At 37.7% G+C, this 24,222-nt stretch overlaps 1 protein-coding gene across 2 annotated transcripts in view; it reads right to left on the reverse strand.

Moving 5' to 3' along the window:
• Positions 1-24,222, reverse strand: part of NR6A1 (nuclear receptor subfamily 6 group A member 1) — a 232,249-nt gene that overhangs the window by 207,554 nt on the left and 473 nt on the right. The gene's annotated exons all lie outside the window — the stretch shown is intronic.

Raw genomic sequence — 24,222 nt, forward strand, 5'->3', positions numbered from 1 at the left:
CTTATAGTTACCATCCCACCCTTGCCCCCATTTTACAGAAGGGAGCAGCTCTATAAAGGGAGTACCATCTGCAGCAGCTCTCTGTGATTTAAACACTAATCGGGGCGCCTGGATGGTTCAGTCGGTTAAGTGTCTGACTTTGGCTCAGGGCATGATCTCACAGTTTGTGAGTTCAAGCCCCGTGTCACATTCTGTGCTGACAGATCAGACTGGAGACTGCTTTCAGATTCTGTGTCTCCCTCTCTCTCTGCCCCTCCCTCCCTCCCTCTCTCTCTCTCTCTCTCTCTCTCTCTCTCTCTCAAACATAAAGAAACATTAAAAAAAATTTTTTTAACAAACACTAATCATGGTCCTAAAGACTTTACAATTTTCTTTTTTTTAATATTTATTTATTTTCTGAGAGAGCACCAGCGGGGGAGGAGCAGACAGAGAGGAAGACATAGAATCTGAAGCAGGCTCTAGGCTCCGAGCTGTCAGCACAGAACCCAACATGGGGCTCGAACCCACAAACCGTGAGATCATGACCTGAGCCAAAGTCGGGCACTTAACTGAGCCACCAAGAGGCCCCAAGACTTTATAATTTTCGTAATCTAAAAATGGAAACAATAATAGTAGATACATAAGGCTGTTGAGAGGATTAAATGAAATTTAAAAATTTTTAAAGCACTCAAGATACTATTTGGTGCATAGTAAATACTCAATAAGGATTAGCCGTCATCATCATAGTTGGTAAGTGAAGTCGTTCTGATCTTTGCTTTCCAAACCTCAAATACAAGTACACTTGGAAAACAGACTTCTTTATTAAAAAAATGCAAACCACTCTGCAGCAGCTCTAGGGAAACTGTTCCATTCTATACATACATAGGGAATAGAGCCTTTTATTAAGTCATCACTCAGCACTATCACTGAGATACTGGTTTCTTGATGAAGCTACAGCATTCATGTGAAAACTGACCTCTAGGTCAACCATTCAGATCTCAGATCACCAGACGAATGAAAAAAATGACTGGGGCATGTTTAAGAGCCACAGATACTAGTCTACCTTGTTCCACTAAAATCACACTGCACTTGTATAATGCATGCACACTTATAGTTTTTGATACCTGTTATAAATTCTATCAGCTTAGAGGTAAAATTCCTCTTCTGACATTATCATGCATTAGCATTAGCAGAAACATAACATTAAAGTAGCATTCTCACTTCCATTTATCTCACAACTAAGTGAAATACTGAGAACTTAAGGCTTCCAGAGTAAGAGCCCATTATTTGGTATACAGCTGTTCTAACATTAGCAATCCTCTCTCTGAATATGCCTCACATTCCTGAATAAGTCAAAATGACCACAATATTCAGAAGCAAGTACTGGCTAACCACGTCAAATGAGAAGAGCATATCTGTAAGGTCAACAAGGCAGAATGAAATACATGCTGACCTGGAAACTGAAGCTGTGTAGATACACTGGTTACTTATAGTCCCTATCACGTTAGACTTCATGTTTTTAGTTCACATTATTCACTTTTTATCTTGTTTCAAATGGTATTTAAGTAGCCTAATGCTATTTTGCTTTACTTCCTAAAAGACATTAAGTATTAAAATGCCCTCCCATTACACAGAGATCTGCTTCTGTGTCACATGCCCAGGGCCAGCATTGCCTCCCCATTGGCAAGGATCTGCCCTAAACCCCACAACACCTTTCTTCAACACCACAGACTGACTTTGGATTTTGTTCTTCTCTTTGGAAACACATAAAGATACCTTAAAAAAAAAAAAAAACAAAAAAACATGACCAGTTAAGAAAAAAAAATTTTTTAAGCAAGTAATTTTCAAAGAGCAAGAGCACTCCTATCCCCATGCCTAAAAAGTGAAGGAGGCAGTACTCTGAATTTTGGTTTTAACTTTTGCATCCACCATTAAAGGAATGTCTTCTAAATATTAGACTCGTTAAGGTACAAATGACCCTTAGGATCCTCTTCTACCAGAAACTAGTGCTGAAATTCCAAGAGTATGTATGAGTTCTGGAATTAGACCTGGATTTGAATCCCATCTCTCATTGACAAGGCCAACTCACGTTAACTGCTTTCAGTTCTCTCATCTGCAAAAATGACAATAATAATGTCATTTCCCTTGTAAGACTGCTGTACATAATTAGCACCAGGTGAGCACACAAGAAACAGTTTAAGAAATAAATGGCCGGGGTGCCTGGGTGGCTCAGTCCGTCCAACTCTTGGTTTCAGCTCAGGTCATGATCTCACAGTTTGTGAGTTCCAGCCCTGCATCGGGCTCTGCACCGGCAGCGTGGAGCATGCCTGGGATTGATTCTCTGTCTCCCTCTCTCTAAAAATTAAGTAAATGACCCTTAAAAAATTTATTTTTAAAAAAGAAAGAAATGGCAATCCCTTAACTACAATATTTTCAGGAAAGACAATAGCCATAAACTAAGTACTAACTGAGCTAATTTTACACATGAATAGAGTTACTAAATCACAATTCAGATAAGAAATCAGTTTGAGACAAAAGTTCTCTTTTTAACAGGAAGAACACAAATAGTTCAGTGTATATTCTAGACCTGAGAGAAATCAAGTTTTTGTTATTTAAATTTTAACTGGTAAAATTCTAGATTAGAGCACATTGAGTTTTATAGTAAAATTTCAAACTCTTTGGTCTGAAGTTTCCATTACTTCATATGCCAGAGTATGATGACAAATCTTGCCCTGGACTAAGCTCTAGGTTAAAACCCCGGATTCAAAGTGTCACAGAGAAGTGAATCATGTATTTTGGTTTATGCCAACTATTAGAAAATTTTCATTAAAATATCCACTGAACCAATATTGGCCTGCCATACAGTACACCAGTCTGGCCCCTGGGATTAGAGACCTATTAAGAATAAGTTTCACAAGATCATTTATCAAGAATCCATAGTAAATATTCTAAGATAGTATACAACGTAAAGTACAATAAAAGATACAAGAAAGTCGTCATAAAATAAACTTCGTGAAGAACTCTTATCCTAGATTTGTATGTTATCATAACAATGATTTCTAAAAGAATTCCTTGTAATTTCTTCCCAAGCACAAAATGTTTCCATGAAGAATTTTAAAGATGTTATTTAAAATATTTCAGAACCAAATATTTTTCTTGTATAATAACTAGTGGAACAAACTTTTTCAACAATAGGTTTACAGAATTCCTTTTGTAGCAATTGGCACAATACAAAATTAAATAAGAAAAAAAATGGTGTTAGAAAGTTTTTCTTAGGAAACAATCAACAAAACTAAAAGGCAACCGACGGAATGGGAGAAGAGATTTGCAAATGACATATCGAATAAAGGGTTAGTATCCAAAATCTATCAAGAACTTACCAAACTCAACACCTGAAAAACAAGTAATCCAGTGAAGAAATGGACAGAAGACATGAGTAGACACTTTTCCAAAGAAGACATCCAGATGGCCAAGAAATACATGAAAGATCTATGCAATCTTTGAAATTTCTTGAAAGAAATTTCTTGAATCTATGAAATTTCTTGAAAGATCAAGAAATACATGAAAGACAAAATACATGAGCTCAACGTTGCTCATCATCAGGGAAATACAAATCAAAACCACAATGAGATACCACCTCACTCCGGTCAGAGTGACTAAAATTAACAACTCAGGAAACAACAGATGTTTGCAAGAATGTGGAGAATTGGGAACCCTCTTGCACTGTTGGTGGGAATGCAAACTGGTGCAGCCACTCTGGAAAACAGTATGGAGGTTCCTCAAACACTTAAAATTACACTATGACCCAGCAATAGCACTACTAGGAATTTATCCAAAGGATCTAGGAGTGCTGATTCATAGGGGCACATGTACCCCAATGTTTATAGCAGTGTTATCACAAATAGCCAAATTATGGAAAGAGCCCAAATGTCCATCAACTGATGAATAAAGATGTGGTTTATACATACAATGGAATACTACTTGGCAATGAGAAAGAATGAAATCTTGCCATTTGCAACAACGTGGATGGAACTGGAGGGTATTATACTAAGTAAAATAAGTCAGTCAGAGAAAGACAGATATCGTGTTTTCACTCATATGTGGAATTTGAGAAACTTAACAGAAGACCATGGGGGAAGGGAAGGGGGAAAAAAATAGTTTCAAACAGAAAGGGAGGCAAACCACAAGAGACTCTTAAATACGGAGAACAAACTCTTAAATACTGAGGATTAATTGGTGGGGGATAGGTGATGGGCACTGAGGAGGGGAATAGGTGATGGGCATTGAGGAGGGCACTTGTTGCGACAAGCACTAGGTGTTCTACGTAAGCGATGAATAATGGGAATCTACTCCTGAAGCCAAGAGCACACTGAATACATTGTATGTTAGCTAACTTGACAATAAACATTTTTAAAATAAAAATGATTTTTTCTTAGTTTCAGAAATAAATAAAAATCAAATTAAAATGTAAATCTTTTGGGGTGCCTGGCTGGCTCAGTCAGTGAAGTGTGCAACTCTTGACTTTGGGGTTGTGGATTCGAGCCCCACATTGGGTGTGGAGATTACCTGATAATAAAATCTTTAAAAAATAAAATCTTTAAAAAATAAAAATTAAAAAAATAAGATATTTTTTTAAATGTTAAATTTTTTAAATTTAAATCTTAAAATTTTTTAAATTTTAAAATTTTAAAATTTTTTAAATTTAAAAATTTTTTAATTTTTTTTAAATTTTCAATCTTTTTAAATTTTTTAAATTTTATTACTACGTTTTTTCAGAGAAAGAGCGCTCATGCAACAGCTCAAGCAGGAGAGGAGCAGAGGAAGAGGAAGACAGAATCCCAAGTAGGCTCCATGACCAGAGCAGAGCCAGACACGGGCTTGATCTCACCACCATGAGATCATGACCTGAGCCGAAGTCAACAGTCAGACTCTTGTTGGTGGGAATGCAAACTGGTACAGCCAGTAAATGAGCCACCCAGGAGTCCCAACAATCTTTTTAAAATGGAATTTTAAAAATTCAAACCATAGTCTAGACTCCAGTTATAACAGTTATATCAAGACCTATTGTCTCCATTGTAACATAATGCAATAAAATGTTAATTAAACTTATAATTAAGGTAAATGTAAATTACAAAACTACAAAAAACAGGGTGCCTGGGTGGCTCAGCCAGTTAAGCGTCTGACTTCAGCTCAGGTCATGATCTCATGGTTTGTGAGTTCAAGCCCCGAATCAGGCTCTCTGCTGACAGTTCAGAGCCTGGAGCCTGCTTCAGATTCTGTCTCCCCCTCTCTACCCCTCCCCCACTTTCACTCTGTCTCTCAAAAATAAACAAACATTTAAAAAAATTTTTTTAACAAAACTACAAGAGACAAAAATCAAAGAAACAGCCTGCTCAGATTCTGTGTCTCCCTCTCTACCCCTCCCCCATTTTCACTCTGTCTCTCAAAAATAAACAAACATTTAAAAAAAATATTTTAACAAAACTACAAGAGACAAAAATCAAAGAAACTGCCTTTTAGTGCACTTGAGATAACAACTATTTCAAAATAGAATCTGGCGAGGATGTGGAGAAATGGGAACCCTCTTGCACTGTTGGTGGGAATGCAAACTGGTGCAGCTGCTCTGAAAAACAGTGTGGAGGTTCCTCAAAAAAATTAAAAATAGAACTACCCTATGACCCAGCAATTGCACTGCTAGGAATTTACCCAAGGGATACAGGAGCGCTGATGCATAGGGGCACTTGTACCCCAATGTTTATAGCAGCACTTTCAACAATAGCCAAATTATGGAAAGAGTCTAAACATCCATCAACTGATGAATGGATAAAGAAGATGTGGTTCATATATACAACGGAATACTACTTGGCAACAAGAAAAAATGAAACCTGGCCATTTGCAGCACGCGGATGGAACTGGAGGGTATTATGCTAAGTGAAATAAGTCAGTCAGAGAAAGACAGATACCATATGTTTTCACTCATATGCAGATCTTGAGAAACTTAACAGAAGACCATGGGGGAGGGGAAGGGGGGAAAAAAGTTACAGAGAGGGAGGGAGGCAAACTATAAGAGACCCTTGGATACTGAGAACAAACTGAGGGTTGATGCGGGGTGGGGGAGAGGGGAAACTGGGTGATGGGCACTGAGGAGGGCACTTGTTGGGATGAGCACTGGGTGTTGTATGGAAACCAATTTGACAATAAATTATACTTAAAAAAACTGCTGGCAGCATCTTATTTTAAACTTACTTTTCCAACATTATCTAATTAGGAGTCAAGGGAAGATTTATGATATCTTTCTATTTACTTCAACAACTACTTTCTGTAGGGATACAAGTACTACAAAAGTACTGTATACTGTATACCCAACTTCTACAATCCAGTAAGCACCAAAAAATGCAATGTTCAGAGAAAGACCTGAGTTCCTTAAGATGAAATCCTATTTCATAGCAGTTAAATAAAAAATCAGAAAAATGCCATCTAAAATCTTCTGGATTCTCCTAGAGGATGGAGAAGAAAAGAAGAAGGATGAAAGGGTAGGAATGAGAGAAGGAAAGGGGAGAAGAAGGGTGCCGACACAAGTCAGGTCTGTGGACTAGAGGTTCAACTTCAAACAAATGTCCTCCCCGCAGTTTACTCATGTGGAAAATGAGCGCATCATCACCTATGTCAGTGTTTCCCAAAGTGAAGAAATCACTAGAAGATTTTAAGTGGTACAAACAAGAAAGCATGTTAAAACATTCTAAAGTTGTTTGTTACCTTTTCAATTCTATTTCAATCCTTCCTTCTAATTACATCAGAAGAAAAACCTTAATTTAGTACTAGTTTGTCCACTGCCTCTCTAATGCTTGCTAATCTCCCTAACAAAGGCCTGATCAGAAAGACTTGGACAGACAACATCTTAGCTAAAATTTAACACAATATTATTTTCATTACATTTCTTTTTACTATTACCTTCTATTTATGGCAAATAATTTTCCTTTTAATAATTACAAAATTTCCTTTTAAAATAAACTTTGGGTTGCAAAGTATTTAATTATACAATATTTAAAATAGTAAATAAACAATTTATTAGGAAATGACAAAAATGATGATGATAATATAAGAAAGACTGAAGCCTGGAAAACACTGGTTTGGTGGAGTAGTGGTGTAAGTAGTGGTGAGTTATTTTCAACTCTAAACCTCAATTAACTCATCTGTAATATGGCACTATCACCACCTATCAAAGAAAAGTTGGGGAAAGAATTACATTACAGAGTTTAGTACAGTGCCTGGCACACATTGAGCACTCAACAATCATTTCTTCCCTTCCTTTAAGGATATTACCAGAAAGCCTTTTTAAAGACCTCTAGAGAGGCTTGGGGTAGGGGGTGGGGAAGCCAGGCTTCCTAAGTATTAGAGACAAGAGCATTTGCTCCCAAGAACCTCCAGGGACCTGGCCTTGCTTTTTGCCCTGACAAGGCTGCAGTTTACTCTCTGAGGCTCATAATTCTAGTTACAAATGACTAGGAATAAAGTGTTTCAGGAAAGTGGTATGTATTTTAAATCAATGAGAAGTCAGACCCCAAAGAGTACTAAAGGCAAGGCCATTTTAGAACAGATGTTCAAGCTAAAAGAAGGTATTTCACTTGGACAAATTCAACAATGCTATAATGGGAGGAGAAGTCACTAGGTAGTCCTAGTGACTTGATAAACCAGGTTTGATCACTTCATCATTTGCTAGTGTCCAACTAGAGCCCACAGGTGAGAAAATGGGGGGGGGGGGGGAGGGATTCCAGTTCTGAGAAGTGCTTTGAGAAAAGGAATACCAACAGAGCACCTGCTAAAGTCAAACCACGCTGTGTAATAGACACACACACACACACACACACACACATATATGTATATATAGCCTAATTTCTCCAAACATACCTACGTAGGTAGTTCCAAGTCAATTTACCAGATGGCCAAATCTCCCAATAGCCAAATCTCTAAATTTACCCAAAATTTGTTTTAACCATTTAGACAGTTTATAACAGTTCATATAAATGGGACAGTTTAATTAGCTTTTAAATATTTTTACCAAATTTAGATTGACAGGATGGCAGCATTTTCAAGAATGTTCAATCTGTCTCTACTCCAGCTCTCTGCTGCTGGGGCTACAGAGAAACTAGGGCAGAGAGGGGACCTCTGCTGGTGGAAAGATATAGCCTGGTCTGGGCTGCAGGTGATGGGGGAAGAGAGGAGGTATAGGAAAAGGGGGAGGATAGGGGGGAAAATGGTAGGAGAGCAATTAAGGAGAGTGATGATAAATTCTTTAAGTTCTACAAATGAGATTCAGCAAATTGATTTTTATTGAATTACCTACTGGGTGAATTGGACATTTGGCAAACAAGTTTCAATCACTTGGATTTTGGTGAACCAGCTTGCCTACCTATGAAGTAGATGGTCTTAACCTTACTTACAGATAAGTAAATTGAGAAATGTTAAATAACTTCCCTGAAGTAACATAGCTACACTCTAGGTTCTCACACACTGCATCATTTCATTCACCACTAATCTGGTGTGTGGTGATCCTAACGTTCTTTCACCACCATTACCTTCCAAAATCCCCACAAAAGTAGTTAAGACAGGATTTAAAGCCAGGTCTAACTCCAAAGCTCATGCTCTAACACACCTACTCTTATCACTACATCACAATAGTTCACGGAAATCATTTTTAATTGCCAATGCAGTTTGTCTACCATACTATAATTCTTACTCTACCCTTTTCTGCAAGAACTTCTATCTGCTATTCAGAGATTGAGTGGCAGTGTTACCAGACTAAGTTGGAATAATTTCAAGCAGAAGTTAGAAGTTTTGAGATCTTATTATTTAGTCTGGAAAACTTTATTACTCATATGATTTCAGATAAAATTTTAAATAATGGCAATTCCTTGAGAATCCCCATTACCATCTTTAGGGATCCCAGACTGGCAATCCCTGCTGTACATTATAACCTTTCCTTTCATTCTCTCTCCCTCCCTCTCTTTCTCTCTCTCTCTCACACACACACACAATTTTATGATGAATTTTTAAAGTTCATTTATTTATTTTGAGAGAGAGTGAGAGCCTAGAAAGGGCGTCAGCACAAGTAGTGGCAAAGAGAGAGGGAGAGAGAGAATCCCAAGCAGGCTCTGTGCTGTCAGTGCAGAGCCCGATGAGGGGCTCAAATCCACTAACCGTGAGATCATGACCTGAGCCAAATCCAAAAGTTGGACACTTAACTGATGGAGCCACCCAGGTACCCCTATGATCATTATTCTGAACAAAGTGTAGGCTAGTTTCCCTAAATAAATATAAGAACAAAAATAATCCTAAAATCTGTAAGATCTATATAAGACATTAATGCTTGCTCAAACTATTTCCCTTATGGCTGGACTCTTCAGGGATTTATCACATTTATGATGCCAGGAGACATGTCACCCCACCAATTGATGCATAAAACTTAACAGCAACAATTTCAAGTTTCCTTCTATCAATAAAATGGTAGTTCAAGGCTCTCTAAACAACTAAAAATGTATTCTGCCCTTTTTATTTAGCAGAAAAATTCTCTATTCATAGATTTTATGATATGGCCCATTATATAAAGCACTTTTAAAATATCAATATATTTTTACTTTTACACTGCCTGAGTATAATCAGAAACTTACTAACAAAGTTCCCACTCCTGTAAAATATTTCAAGACCCAATTACACTGTTACTTCTAAAAAGCATTAAACACTGGTTCTCATTTCCCATTGGGTTCAAACATCTCTTTGATATTAAGATGTAGGGGAACATGGGGCGCCTGGGTGGCTCAGTAGGTTAAGCGGCCGACTTCAGCCAGGTCACGATCTCGCGGTCCGTGAGTTAAGCCCCGCGCCGGGCTCTGGGCTGATGGCTCAGAGCCTGGAGCCTGCTTCCGATTCTGTGTCTCCCTCTCTCTCTGCCCCTCCCCCGTTCATGCTCTGTCTCTCTGTCTCAAAAATAAAAATAAAACGTTAAAAAAAAAAAAAAAGATGTAGGGGAACAGATCTTTTTTAATTTTTTTTAATGTTTATTTCTGAGACAGAGAGAGCACGAGTGGGGGAGGGGCAGAGAGAGGGAGAGAGAGACACAGAATCTGAAGCAGGCTCCAGGCTCCGAGCTGTCAGCACAGAGCCCGACGTGGGGCTCGAACTCACAGACTGCGAGATCATGACCTGAGCTGAAGCCAGACTCTCAACCAACTGAGCCACCCAGGCACCCCGGGAACAGATCTTCTAACATCTGAATATCACAAACTGACAGTTTGAAAAATGCCACCCTACCTCCAATCTTTTCAAGTACATATTTTAAATGCTCAATGAAGAGATGACAAACTTAATTTTTTTCAAGTCCATTCCAGGCCTCTTTTTTGCACTTTAATAGTGGTTCATATTTCTCATCTTCAATGTACACTACACAAGGCTACCTTTAATGTTTTTAGCAAACAGAATGTGATTCTTCCTAATCTCTTTTGCAATCAACAAAAGCTATAAATTTAACTCAGGACAGCTTTTTGTATTTCAGTCAGATTCAAGGTCATCTCAAGGCTTTTAATTACTAACCAGGATTTGAAGAAGTTTGCAACTGGTATAGTTATGGGAAAGAGCAGCTGGCTTATTTACTTTCTTATTAAAGAGCATTATAAAGACTGTGTTTTGGCAAATTGCAAGTTCTCTGACCACCAGTGGTGAGAACAAAGAAGGAGAGCAAATGATCTTCAAACATTTGTGTTTACCCTCCTCAATCAACAAACATAAACTTTACAAATTATTAGAAAACTCTTTAATTTCAGCAAATATCATTTATGTCTTAATTCAAAATTTGTAGATCACCAGAATCCCAAAATGTTACTAACTTCCATTCTAATGCCTTTCAAATTAGTACAAGATTTATTTAGGTCTTTTTCACTATAAAACCCCATGCAGGATTAGGATAAAAGTCAGCCACTGAAGAACTGAGGGGGATTATACAGATTTCTAAAGGAATGCAAGTTTAACTTCTCTCTTCCTGTATTTAATTTCTAACCAAATTCAGTCACAAGCTTCTGGATATATTCAAGACTTTGAGGAAGGTATTATATTTGTATTGGAACACACACACACACACACACACACACACACACACACACACACACACAGTCACACCACCAATCCATCCTTCTGAGATTTTTAGAGGCAACCAGCGAAGGCTCCAAAGTGTCTTTGCCACCCATTCCCTAATAATCTTTAAGAGAAAGACGGCAGCCTCAGAAGGGTCCCTAAACACTGCTCTGACCAGGCTAGAGATAGTAGGATGGAGGTGGGGGTGGAATGCAATGTGCATGGGAGGGCTGGTGCCAGAAATCTAAAAGATTCAGGGGACAAAAGGCATTAGGAATGACTTTCTCTCTAAAAAATGAGAACAGAATAGCCTATCACCACATCTCAATTCTATCTTGAGCATCAGGCACTTATTTAAAAAAAAAAAAAAAAAGTACTGCTAACAGACCTAGATGTTAGTATACAAAATATCTTAGTGTAAATTAAACTGGTTGTTGAAGAAGGTGCAATAGGTAGATATATACTTCTAAAAATCTACGCTGCAAAATAAGCCAAATTAAAAGCAAGCACAAAATGGTCTGGGGTCAGTACTGTTATAAAATGAGAAACTAAAAACTAAATGTCCGACAATTAAGACGATGGACTGTGATATACTATTAACAGTTTTAAATGAATTCAGGTTGATTGTATAAAGTTTGAGAAAAAAGCTTAAACTTTAAAAAAAAAAAAAAAGCATAAAACAATGGCATATACTGTACAATCACAAGCAAACAACTAGGATTTGTGTAAAGTCTAGAAGAAAAAAATCATAAAATGTTAATGCAAGTTGCTTGAAGGCAAGATTAATATATGTAATTTTCCTTTTCCTTCATTTTCTGTATTTTCCACAATGATCGTGCATTTCTAACTTTAAAAATACTGGATTCTTAGGCAGCTCACACCTAAGTATCTAAGGGCCATAGGCAATTCAAGAACACAGCTCAGAGATCACGTCATTTAAAATCTAAATACAAGATACAGCTAAATCCCCCTCCTGCTTTTATTTATATGCAAGCACTTCCAACTTTGTTCCCCAGGATATGTCCCTTTAGACAATGCTCTAAAGTTGCTTTCCAAATGAGGCACTGGAAACACTGGGTATTCTCCAGCCAGAAGCCCCATCTATGCTCCTTAAACTAGCTTTGAAGAATAAATTTACAGTGTTTCACACCCTTTGTATTACCCATATGTGCTCTGTAATGGTTTCTTATTAATGGAAGACACTTTATGAAAAGCAAACTCACTATGAAAGATTTTGAAAAGGCTCAAAGCAGATAGGAAATTTTATCTTCAAATGCTATGTGCATTTCTTCATCACAGTAGTACTTTCAGTAACTGCTTGCCATCAGTTAGCTCTGGATACTGGCCAGCCCAACTATCTTTCAGATTTGATCTGTCAGCAAGTAAGAGAATATTTTTGTGTGTGGGAAAGCAATTGTAATTTCCCACATTAGGTGATTGATTAAGTTCTCTCCTCTAAAAGGCTGATTGGTTTCCTGGTGCCAGTAAAATGATTGATGAATATTTCAACTGCAGCTCCCTTGCTTACTGCCCCCCCCCCTCCACTTCTCCCCTCCCCCATGCATTGCTGCCCCTTTCCTGCTGGGTTCCCTTTTTTACAGACCTACAGCATTTAAGGAAGTTTTGCAATTTTCCTTAATGAATCCAAGTTCTCAAATGCAGGGCATTTAATCTTAAGAGGACAGAATCCTTCTCAATGCTGAATGCATTTTGCAGATAAAATCCTTTTACAAGGAATGAGAGAAAAACTGAAATTATAGGTTTGACTCAATGAATGAAATTGTACTTAGGAAAGAGAAAGTGTAGCACGGAGGGGTTATAAATGGGGGAAAAGTGATCACTTTTAAAGAGAAAAAAAATAAAAACTCTACATCTAATTTCAAGTTTACATTACAAATGATAGCATTAGAACTGTAATTGTAAACATTTCTATAAAAGTGCACACAGAGAATGGAATCCGTCATGTAAATTATGTGATCCTACAGACTTGAAAGCAGCCAGGTGTTCTAAAATCAAAACAGGGAAACAAAGTATGGTAAATACAAACATTCTTTGAGGGTATCTGAAATCAAAATCATCCCAGAGAATCTGTGCTGTATCACAACTATTTGCTTTAGGCAGGGCTTTCCTAAATTGCAACTTCCTGTTTTACCCAATTCATTCCATCATAAAGCTGGAAAATTCCTTCAGGGATTATCTAATTTAGCTCCTTCATTTTAGGAGGTGGATCCATATAGCCTCAGAGCTTTGTTACAGTGTTAGAATCAGAACCCAGGCAAAACTCAGGCCTATCAATCAGTTCCTAGGCCTCCTACCTCCCCAAATAATGTGGTTGGCCTTCTCTCTCAAGTCCTTCTCTACTCAAACTATACTGCTACCATAATCTATTAACCCACATTGCCACATTTTTCTCACTGTATCTCTCTTTGCTGGGAAATCATGTTCTATGTTTTAAAAGCTTTGGACAACTGGCTCTTGTATTTCCATTTTCAAAAAGTTACATCAACTTTCTTGGATTGGTTCTCCTCTCTTCCATACAGCTAGCTTTGGTGTGGCAGAAATAAAAAAGATACAAAGGACAAAGCCATCTTTTCCTAAAGTGAATACCCCAAAACAGTCAAGCAAACAACCAGGAGTTTACTGGTTATCTCTTCTTAATCTGGTATATCTAGTCACTTCAGTTACAAGGAGAGCCACATTTCCAAATAGAAACTACATTCTGGTTCCAGGGCCCATCAAACTCTGGATTTAGCTTGAAACACACTGCTTGACTTAGATATTGGTCAATTTTCCCAAGTGACTGAGAAGAAAATTCTTTCGTTTTGTAGACTTTCTCTGAGTACCAGCAAAGGACTCAAATCCAAAGGACCCTGATAAAATCAAGACTCAAGACTCCTGACCTGACTTTTCATTCATTCATTCAACATTCATAAAACACCAATTCCTTGTGTTTAGTGTTGAGGACACAGCTACAAGAGAGATAGTTATCCCTGCCTTGAGTACCTCAAAACCCCTCTTTCCTTAGCACCACTCAGAGTCACCAAGGATTGTCCCTGACTCCACAGGATTGTTTCCTGGTTGGCTTATTAAAGCCCACATGAGAGAAAGAAAAAAGTCACCTGCAATTCTAAAAGTGGATCTCTGTGACTACCTACAGAAAGCTGAGTTCTGGGCCTCCTCAACAACTATAAATGGTCTGGATTCACAAGTGTCTGCTTTGGGACAGATATGGTTGGCACTTTATAAAGACCTTGTCACTGATCCTAATAACCCTACAGTCAATTTCAAAGTTACAGTATGGGAGTGGGGAGAGATTAAATCTAGGAAACATTATTTATAATGTTACTAAGCGTGAAATTTGGGGCTTAACCTCTATGGGCTTCAGTTTTCACATCTGCAAAATGGAGAGGATCACAGAACACCTAATTCATAGGGTTATGGGGATAAACTGAGTTAATATATGTAAGGTGTTTAGAATATTATACATAAATGTTAGCTGCTATAATTATTAAACGTGAACACCAAAGTTCAGAGAAGTCAAGTGACAAAGTCACATAGCTGTGATCTTTGTTCTGCCACACTCCAGAGTCCACGCTCTTTCCCTCTCACACCATCTAACCAAAATCCTTCCTCTGTGTCAGACTACTACTGCCACTTCCAAAAAACAAAGCCCTCTAAATAGATATCAGTGGGGGGTTTCCCCCAGGTGGTTTATTATCCTGGTAAAAAGGGATTTTGGAGGAAGGACTGTAAGGCTAGAGAGGAAGTCTCCTGACAGGTTAGATTTCAAGAGTATAGCAAGAATATGGGAGAAAAAAAATCTGTCTCAGTTATTAATTTTAGTAATTAAAACAATTTACCTCAATTGATGAAGAATGCATTTTAAAATTCCATCTGAAACTTGAAATAAAACCCAAGTATTAAAATAAACAAGACTTGTATCTTATGACTAAGCTGCAACCCCCAAAGAATACAAAAATGCTTTAAAAGGCACACTATGTGAAACTCCAAGAACACCAAGATAATTACAGAGCTCTCAAGGAAGGAAACCTAAATATCTCACTGATCTTTCATTACCCATCAAGCTTCATCTTAAGTTCTGATCCAGTAACTCCTTATTGTTATTCACATTGTTATGTGACATTTCTTCTGCCAGCAAACTCACTACAGAATGAGTTCTACATAGCAACTACCCTTAGGAGTAAATCCCTAACTCTTTAACAACATAGCAATTGACTTACACTAAAATGTTACTCACACTAGGAAAGGGTATTCTTAGACCAGAAGAGGAGATGCTTCTTCTATACCGGCTTTATTACCACATCCCTCAGTGAAAACCAGGGTTAAAAGGCAAACCAATCTACAAAATAACATCACCAAAACCACAACTTTAGAAGACTCTGTGAAAGCCAAATTTATCTGAAAACAAACAAGCAAGTTATTCTTGGAAGTTTTAAAAAGCAAGATAGGATCTTTTTTATCCCATATAAATATGCCATTATTTTTACAGCAATGACTCTTATTAAGTATTTTTGTGTTGTAAGATTTATTTCCACAATTATAAATCTCCCTTTCATGAGGAAACAGGTTCTGTTGGAAATTTTCTACCACAAATTAACAGTTAAGCAACAGGTTTCATGTAGCAGGTAACAAAAGCCTGTCAGAGAACTCAGGGTGAACTAGGACACACTTCATTTAGTCAAGCAAAGAAAATTTAAAATGATAGGAACTCTTTCCATTTTTTTTTTTTCTTCTGTAGTCCCTTTGGAGGCGGGAGGGGGAGAGGAAAGGACAACCCAAAGTAACAAAGTACTAACAATAGTATCTTGTGAAGTCACCATTTTCTTACACATTAAATTCATTCACTTAGAATAAGGTTCTCATATTTTGGTCTGAGTGATTAGGACCCCTTTTACATTCTTAAAAGTTATCGAGGACCTCAAAGAGCTATTATTTATATGAGTTATATCTATCAATATTTATCATACTGTAAAACCACGAAATTTTTAAAATATCTATTCATCTAAAAGTAATAATAAACTTGTCACATGTTATATAAATGTCTTTACGAAAAGTAACTATTTTACAACAAAACAAAAAATTTGGTAAGATTAGCATTGGTTTATATTTTCGGTAATCCCTTTTAACATCTGGCTTAATTCTGGCAGCTAGATTCTCTTGTATGTGTCTACTTTCAGTATGTTGTGATAAACTGTTTTGGTTGAAGTATAGGCAGAAAATCTGTTCTCATAGATTTATAATTGGAAAAGAAGAAGTATTTGCTTATTAAAATAACTACAGATATTTTTCTTTGATAATACACCAAGACTCAGTGAGTGGTAGATTCTTAATGGTTAGTTCAATGTGAAATATAAAACCGTATCAATGAACTCTGTGTACTTTGTCACATTAAAATCCATTGGTCTATTTGACATTTTCAACTGAACTTTTACCCCATGCACAATTTTTTTTTTAACATGATACATCAGTGATTTGGAAAATATTCCTTCACTGAAATACGATCTTCAAATTGTTAACAAATTTCATTGTACAGTATCAAAACCCCTCACATATGTTAACAGTATCACCATCAATTTCATCAGAAAAGGCATAAGTATTGGGTAGCTCTCAAGCTCAAAGTGGCAGATAAGAGTTTTCCAAAATTCTAATTGTCATCTGGAAGTTCAGATTTTACTCACCAGCAACAAATACTCTGTTTTCCTCGACATAACAAATTCACTGTTCATTTTCCAAAAACATGGAATGCCAAATACGTAGGTCCGAATAAACCCTGGTTTATCAATTGTTCTTTCAAGTGAAAATGGTGTTCCATGAAAAACAGCAGCTACTAGTTCAGTTCACAACTGCACAAGCACTTTTCCTTAAAACAACTACTCTATTTTGGTATGCAACAGAAATTCTTTGTGTGTACTTGCCTATTTGCCATTTCCTCAAATGGAATATCAAAAACATATGTACTCAAATGTCAAGATTTAATAAAATTAATAATTTTTACCCCTTCAACAAAGACAGGCTTTGGTGAAATGGCTTTAAAAAAAAAAAAAAAATACAAGTGCATGGAGGGGACAAACACAATAACTACTAGTGCAGTTTGGTGTCTTGATTTCTTCTAAGGCGCCAACAGTTTTTACCCACCATTGTTTCTCCGACATCAGTACAAATGTTAATGTGGTGAAAAAAGCAAGTAATGTCCATATTATCATAAAAATAGTTTTGACTTCAAGAACCTCCTGAAAGGGTCTCAAGGACTCTCCCCAGGGATTCTTGAACCACACTTTGAAAACCAATGGTTTAGATATTATAGTAATAACATTTAAGGACTCAATGAATGGGAAGAAATTAAGTCTGAAACAAACATTCCAGTAATGAATGATCAACAAATGATGAATGACAGAAAACAATAAATCCATCTGAGTACCATTTCATTAATCATTTATAAATTTTAAAAGGCAAGAGATGAGAAAGCAGGATAGAGAGTAAGACTTCATAGAAGTGTTGTGTCTTTTCTTTTGTGAGAGAAAAACTAAATTGAATAAATTAGAGCTGTGATACAAACAACATTGCATTTGACCTATAAGGAGTTAACAAATGGTTAACAAGATTGAATGTTTAATCCTTCCAAAATGACACAGCTTCAAGACTGAAATGAGTGCATGAGTTACAGAAAATTAATTTTTTAAATGAAAACTAGATATAGGTTAAGGCAGTTCCCTTCACTCAATCAGCCCATTCTTCATTCTGGCACAAATTTGTTACAGATATGTGCCTGAGTATTAAACTAGATGATAACACCTCTGTTTCCTTTGAACTCAAAGGAAATATCATAAGAAGTTTAAAAATTTGTTTAATGAATTATGTCTTTTTCAATCAGTGTTTTTAAAGGAGAAAATTAAGAACACAGAAATTTTGACACTACAGGGATGACTGAAAGAGCAAGCAGAACCCATCCTGAAGTATTTTTACAGACAGATCTAAAATTCCATACTATGAAATGTAAAAAGTTGCAAATAAAAGTGGAGGCTATCCACCTCTTCCACAGGACGAATTTAGTTGTGTACTTCTCTCAAAATTATGATTCTTAAGTATATTTTAAAATGAATTATAAATTGTTTCCAACACAAACCATTGTTCAAGCAAATATCTATGGTTAATACAAATACATCCTATGCTAATATCACATCTACAGTTCCAGTGTGTTTATTACTCAATACCCTCTATCACTATTAAGAAGTTCTCTTTATAATTTTCCCTTTGACAAAGTCACTATTCTGGTCCAAACCACCCACAGAGTGTATCTTCAAATCAAATGCTCGGATTTGTTTCCGGAATACATTACATGTCACTGCCTAGGGAATTGGTTTTGGAAACATTACACTTGCCAGCTGACTTATCAACAGTGCCCATTGAATTGACACCAATTTAAAGGCAAGAATCCCTCTAGAAAATAGAAAAATATGCTACTACTGCCATCTGTGGTTTATGCTTGAATAGCTTCTCTGGTATAAACAAACTGAAGGGTGTGCAATCTGCAATTAGGATCCAAAAATCTCTTTATTTGAATATATTTTTTAAAGTTAACTCTTATTATAACACATTGTAGAGTTTATTTAGTATATGACTGAAGAATTTCTGATTCGTTATTTGGAATTATATAATTCTGATGGTTTAGAAACCACAAACTACCTTGAATGAAAATTTTTCCATTGCATAAAGGCTCCTTTCCCCCAAACATCCATTCCTAACGAAATTCAAAGCACTAGAATGCCTCCTGTGAATTTATACTTAGGATAATTTCCCTTCTGAAATAGTGATTATCAGTATTAAAACAACCCCAAAATTTTTAAAGAAGTGTATTCGTTAAGGAAATCCAAGAATTTTCTATTTAGACATGAGTTTGCTCCATTCAATATAAATTTTGAAGATTCAATTATTCCTGTAATTTTTTTTAAGAACAAAAATTCAAAAATGCAAGTGAAGCCTCAAAGTAGGCTATTTTCACGACTTATTTTCTCTCAGTTTGCTTTCTCAAATGACAACCACTGTAGCTTAGGGATCAAAAGATTTGGTGCAGCTGGGGGTGGGGAAAAAAGCAATTCAGCTCCCCAGCAGCCAGCTGAGGAAATCCTGGTTTGCTCCCCAACTAAATCACTGTTAATTAGAATTACCAGGTTACACAGTAAAGTCTTATTTAAATAGTCATAACTAGCAAAAAAAAAAAAAAAATGTTTTCTTGAGAAGCTGTTCTACACAGGCTGCTGTTGAACAGCAGGTAATAAGGACAAAATAAAGTCGGAAGCATTTTATTCTCTCAAAGTTCTCTCGTTTACAATTAATTTTAAATCACACTGAAAAGCAAGTTAGACATCTCACAATGTCTTTCTTCTAATTTTCCATGATCTATAGTCTAATAGCCTTATCCTTTTCATACAGACAAGCCATGTTGGAAAACAAGTAATAAATAGAACACTGGGCTTGATTCTCAGAATACTGTGTTATCAAAGTTATATCCAAAGGTTTTTTGTTTTTTTTTTTTTTAAGATTAAACTCAGATAAATCTGAAACTATGGCTCTAAGAGGGGCTGAACACCCGAAAAAAAAAAAAATCACCTGCTCAGCACTTCTTGCTGACTTTAATAATTCTGGTATTTCTGAACTCTAGCTATCAATCAGAGGCATCCATAAACCCTTAAGAAATTACCTGAGCTAAAAAAAACGTCCTTAAAAATGTAAAAGTTTGAAACAAAATTTTTTCTTTTATAATGTCTTGGTTTGGGAAATACTTTCAAAGCAATGAAAATTTAAGTATTTTAAATCTTTACTTGTATGGGCATATTCAGTAGCTACCTTCTGTTCAAAACTGTTTCAAGGACGTTTTGTAGTAATGCAAGTTTTGTTTATCTGTTGATTCAGAATTTTAATTTTTCTATGACCCTTTTTCACATATAAAGTGATTGGTTCACACAAAATAAAGCATTTTGATGGTACTACTTTAAAAGATTTGACCAACAACGTAGAATTTGCTCTTAAAAGCTATCTTCTCAAAAACTTTCAACCTAATTATATACATGTAAATACTTAGAAAGTATCCTTTAACTTGGCTACAACATAAAATTAAATAGCCAAAAATTATGAGAAGGCCCCCAAGATCTAGATGAGCTTGTTGAAAACGAAGTCTCCTGATTTGGAAGAAGCTATCCTGGCTTTTGAAATTCTGAAGCCAGAAGTTGTGATCTCAACACAATTCATTAATGGACCAACTTATTCAACAAAAACCAATAAATATCTACCTAGTTATAAAAACCAAGTGACGGTATCTTAATACAAGATGAAACATACACAGCCCCAGGCCCCCAAACTCCCAAACATCATTAGCAATTTAAAGCGAACTTGCACAACAAGCACTACAAGTGTTATAAGAAACTTCTTTTTATCAGTATAGCAGTTGGCATTTCTACCCTCCACTAACCTAAAAATAGGTTATTTTAACCTAAGGCTTATTTTTCACCTTAGCCCCACAACACCAGGAAAAAGGAGGAAAATTATAAACTAAGAAATTATGAATAAAATATGGAAATGTAGGATTTGGCCGTAGTTGAGGAAATCTACCAGGTTTTTTTTTTTTTCATTATCCTCTCCATCTAACTCCCTTTCACATGCTAACACATGCCATACACACACACCACATACCTTTTTCCTATGGAATTCAGAATAATTTACAAATTAGGAAGCATGTCACGATCGTATTTTCATTACAAGGAGCAGAAATGCTCACAAAGAATTTGATGGGTGGTAAATATGAGATCAGAAATGTGGTCATCTCACACCTCAGCTGCTCAAAATCACCAGTGAATCCGTTCATTGTTGCCTTTCAGTGTTCTTTGGAGGTCACGAACTTAATACAAAATACCTGTGTGCCACTTGTACTAAGCAACAGTACCAGAGTATGTTGTTGCTTTTTTTTTTAATGAAAGTAGAAAATTCGGAGGGGACTCCTAATTAACTTTTAAAGTCACAGAACTGAAAAGTTAAACTGTCATGGAAAAAATCTGATATTTTCAGGGATAAACATTTGCATGGCATGGTCATACCAGGAAAAAGGCATTAAGTTATTTAGCGAACTTCTCCCCATTTCCTCTGAAGTGTAGTTACAGAAAACATGCTTTTAATTACTGATTAATGGCTTATAACCTTCCTTTACTTGGAATATCTAAAAGATTACTACCTCATTCTGTTAAAATATAACAAATATTCAGCACATACTTCCCCAAATCTTTTGTCTCCCTTTGAAACCCCAAAAGGAGAGTCCCTCTATCATGACTGAACGAGTTCATGTTTGTTATGAAAACCTACAGCAACAACTGAAAATATCTAGCGCAGTCAGCACATGAAATTCCTGAAAGGGTGATGGTGCATCAAAAGGCTAGCAACTCTGTTTCGATAGAATAATAAAAAACATCTAAAGGACTGTAAATTCAGCATCAATGGCGTTTCCGGCAGGAAAGCATTTCTAAAATTCCACCTCCAGTTTAGTTCTTCAGGACACAAACCAAAAGACCTCCTATCTAAACAGCGATCTATTACAGATATTTCATACAAAATGTAAATCGGTCATTAGGATACAGAGCCAGAAGAATTCATTTTCTCTGCTTAGAACTTAAGCAGTTTCACTTACTTTTGGAGAAAAACATTAGGAAGTATAAAAGGAAGAAACAAGTTCCCACCATGCCAAAGATAAACTTTCTTTTTTATTTTTTCTATTTTGGTAATTCTTCTGGGAGCATGTTAAATTATAATCGCAAGAGATAATGAACATAAATTGTAAAACAGTACACAATGCTGGTTTTTACACTAAAATATCCCACAACACTCAACATTTCATGTATTTTAAGCCCAAACTGTCCAAAGTCCCCACTGTGTTTTCAACAAAAAGGAAATATTTATAGCACTAAATCGAACTGATGTAAAATATTAAAGCCACCTTGGCCTAAATGGAATGCTCGATAACAGTCTTTAAAATGGTTCTGACCAATTGAGGAAATGAGACTATGAATGGGAAATCTGATTAAGAGTTAAAATTACCAATGAGTTCTTTAAAATGTACTAATGAATAATTAATAGCAAATGCAGTTCCTAGGTTTCCCTTACAACATTCTCAAGCAGAATTGAAAGTAATGTCTGTAGTAAAATCAATCATCTACATGTTAACGCACAGGTGGGTACAGGAAGTACACACACATACAAAGACATTATGAAAATGGATACACTTAATACGGGCTATAAGATAGATGTAGCTTAGGTAAAAGTGCAGCGTGGTAAATTTTAGATCAGGATTTACAACATCCATACATAAATACCAAAACAAATCTCCACTTTAAAAGCTTAAAAAAATCAAAAGCATTAAAGAAATCCTTTGTTCCTATGATACTGTCGTCTTCTACCCTCAATGGATTCCAGCCTCCTCCTTTGTGACACGGGATTTTATTGATCTCAAAACATGTTCACATTCAGAAATTATTCTCCAAAGACACCTCATGGGACTGCCAGCCACCTAGATGGCACACATCACATACAGCCTAAAAAAGGACAAGAGTTTTTAAAACATACCACTATTTGGTCAGCACATCAAGTGAAGTTAACCAGGCTCTTTTCTAAACAGACTTTTAACTGGTAAAAACACCAGATCCACTAAACTGGCAGTAGCAAATGCTTGATGAGTCAATAAATACATGAACGCGCAGATTCACCCCAAAAATCTCTCCTTCTGCCGTTCCTCATTCATTCGCCTAACTGACCTATTTTCGGGATACTTTCCTCACACCTGCCAGGTCACTGTCCTGATTGAGAAGCTTCTTGCTGAAGCAATTAATTTTTAGTGCCTCCTAACTGTCCCGGGTGTTTGCATTCAATTTGAAATCTGTTACTTGTTAGACACTGTTCGGTCCTAGATCTTTCAGAGAATTGCGAGTTTATGGCGCAGAGAGGGGAGGAGGCGCCCTTTATTCGGAAATGAGGAAGATGTGAAAGGTGGAAGGCAGGGCAAATAAATAAATAAATCGGGTTTGCAGCCGGAGCGTTTGCCGGCCGGTACGAGCACCCTTTGTAATGCAGGCCTCCCGGGGCTATCGCCTGCGCTAATTGCTCCAGGGCGCTTTCCAAGTTCAAAAGTTCACCTTTTACGACCTCACAAAAGCTCCTTACACGTTACCAATAAAAACATTCCGCGGCAAACACCGAAGGGGAAAATATCAAACAGATACAAATAAAACACCCTGAGGAAGGAGGGAGCCGGGGGGGAGGAGGGCGAGTCAGCCGGGAGGAACCCAAGGACTTGGCCCGGACGTGGGGGCAGGGGAGAGCGGGAGGAAGGGCCGGGCCAGGTGAGGAATTCTCAGCGCCTGGGTCCGGGACCGCGAAAGGGAAAAGGAGAGCTGAGCTCGGGCAGGCGCGGACCGGGACGGGCCGGTGGAAGAGAGGAAAGAGGCAGGTGTCCCGAGCGCCTGGCCGGGCCACAGATCTAAACCAGCAGAGAAAAGGGCTGAGCAGGAGCGGAGGAATGGGGTGTGGAGCAGGCACCGAGAGGTCCGAAAAAGGAACCGCTGAGCGGGTAGCTAACGAACTGGGGGGTCGGGGCAGAGGTGGAGGCTCGCGGAGCTTACGGGGGTGGCACGGGAGGCCCGGGACAACATAGGAGCAGGAAAGCGGCTTCCAGAAAGGTGAGGGCACAGAGAACGACGGGGACGAGGGTGTGGCGTCCGCGGAGGGAGGGGGCACCCGCGTGGGAGAAGGCCGGGGCGGGGGGGAGGGGAGCGCGCTGAAGGGACCCTCTTGGGGGGGAAGGAAGGGGAGGCTCTGAGCATAGGGGACCCGAGGGGGAGGGGAAGCCCCCCACTGACGAGACGCGAGGTGGGGGGCCAGGGAGGCTCTGCACTGTAGGGACCCAGGGAAGGGGAGGGCTCGGAGCTGAGGGGACCTGGGGGGAGGGAGGAGGATTCGCGCACAGGGGACGGGGGGAGGGGAGGCCTGTGCTGAGGGGACAGAAGGGAGGGGGAAACGAAGGTCCAGGTTGAAGGAACCGGGCAGGGGGAGGGTCCGCGCTGA

This window comes from Felis catus, chromosome D4 (assembly GCF_018350175.1).
Source record: "Felis catus isolate Fca126 chromosome D4, F.catus_Fca126_mat1.0, whole genome shotgun sequence".
Lineage (NCBI taxonomy): Eukaryota > Metazoa > Chordata > Mammalia > Carnivora > Felidae > Felis > Felis catus.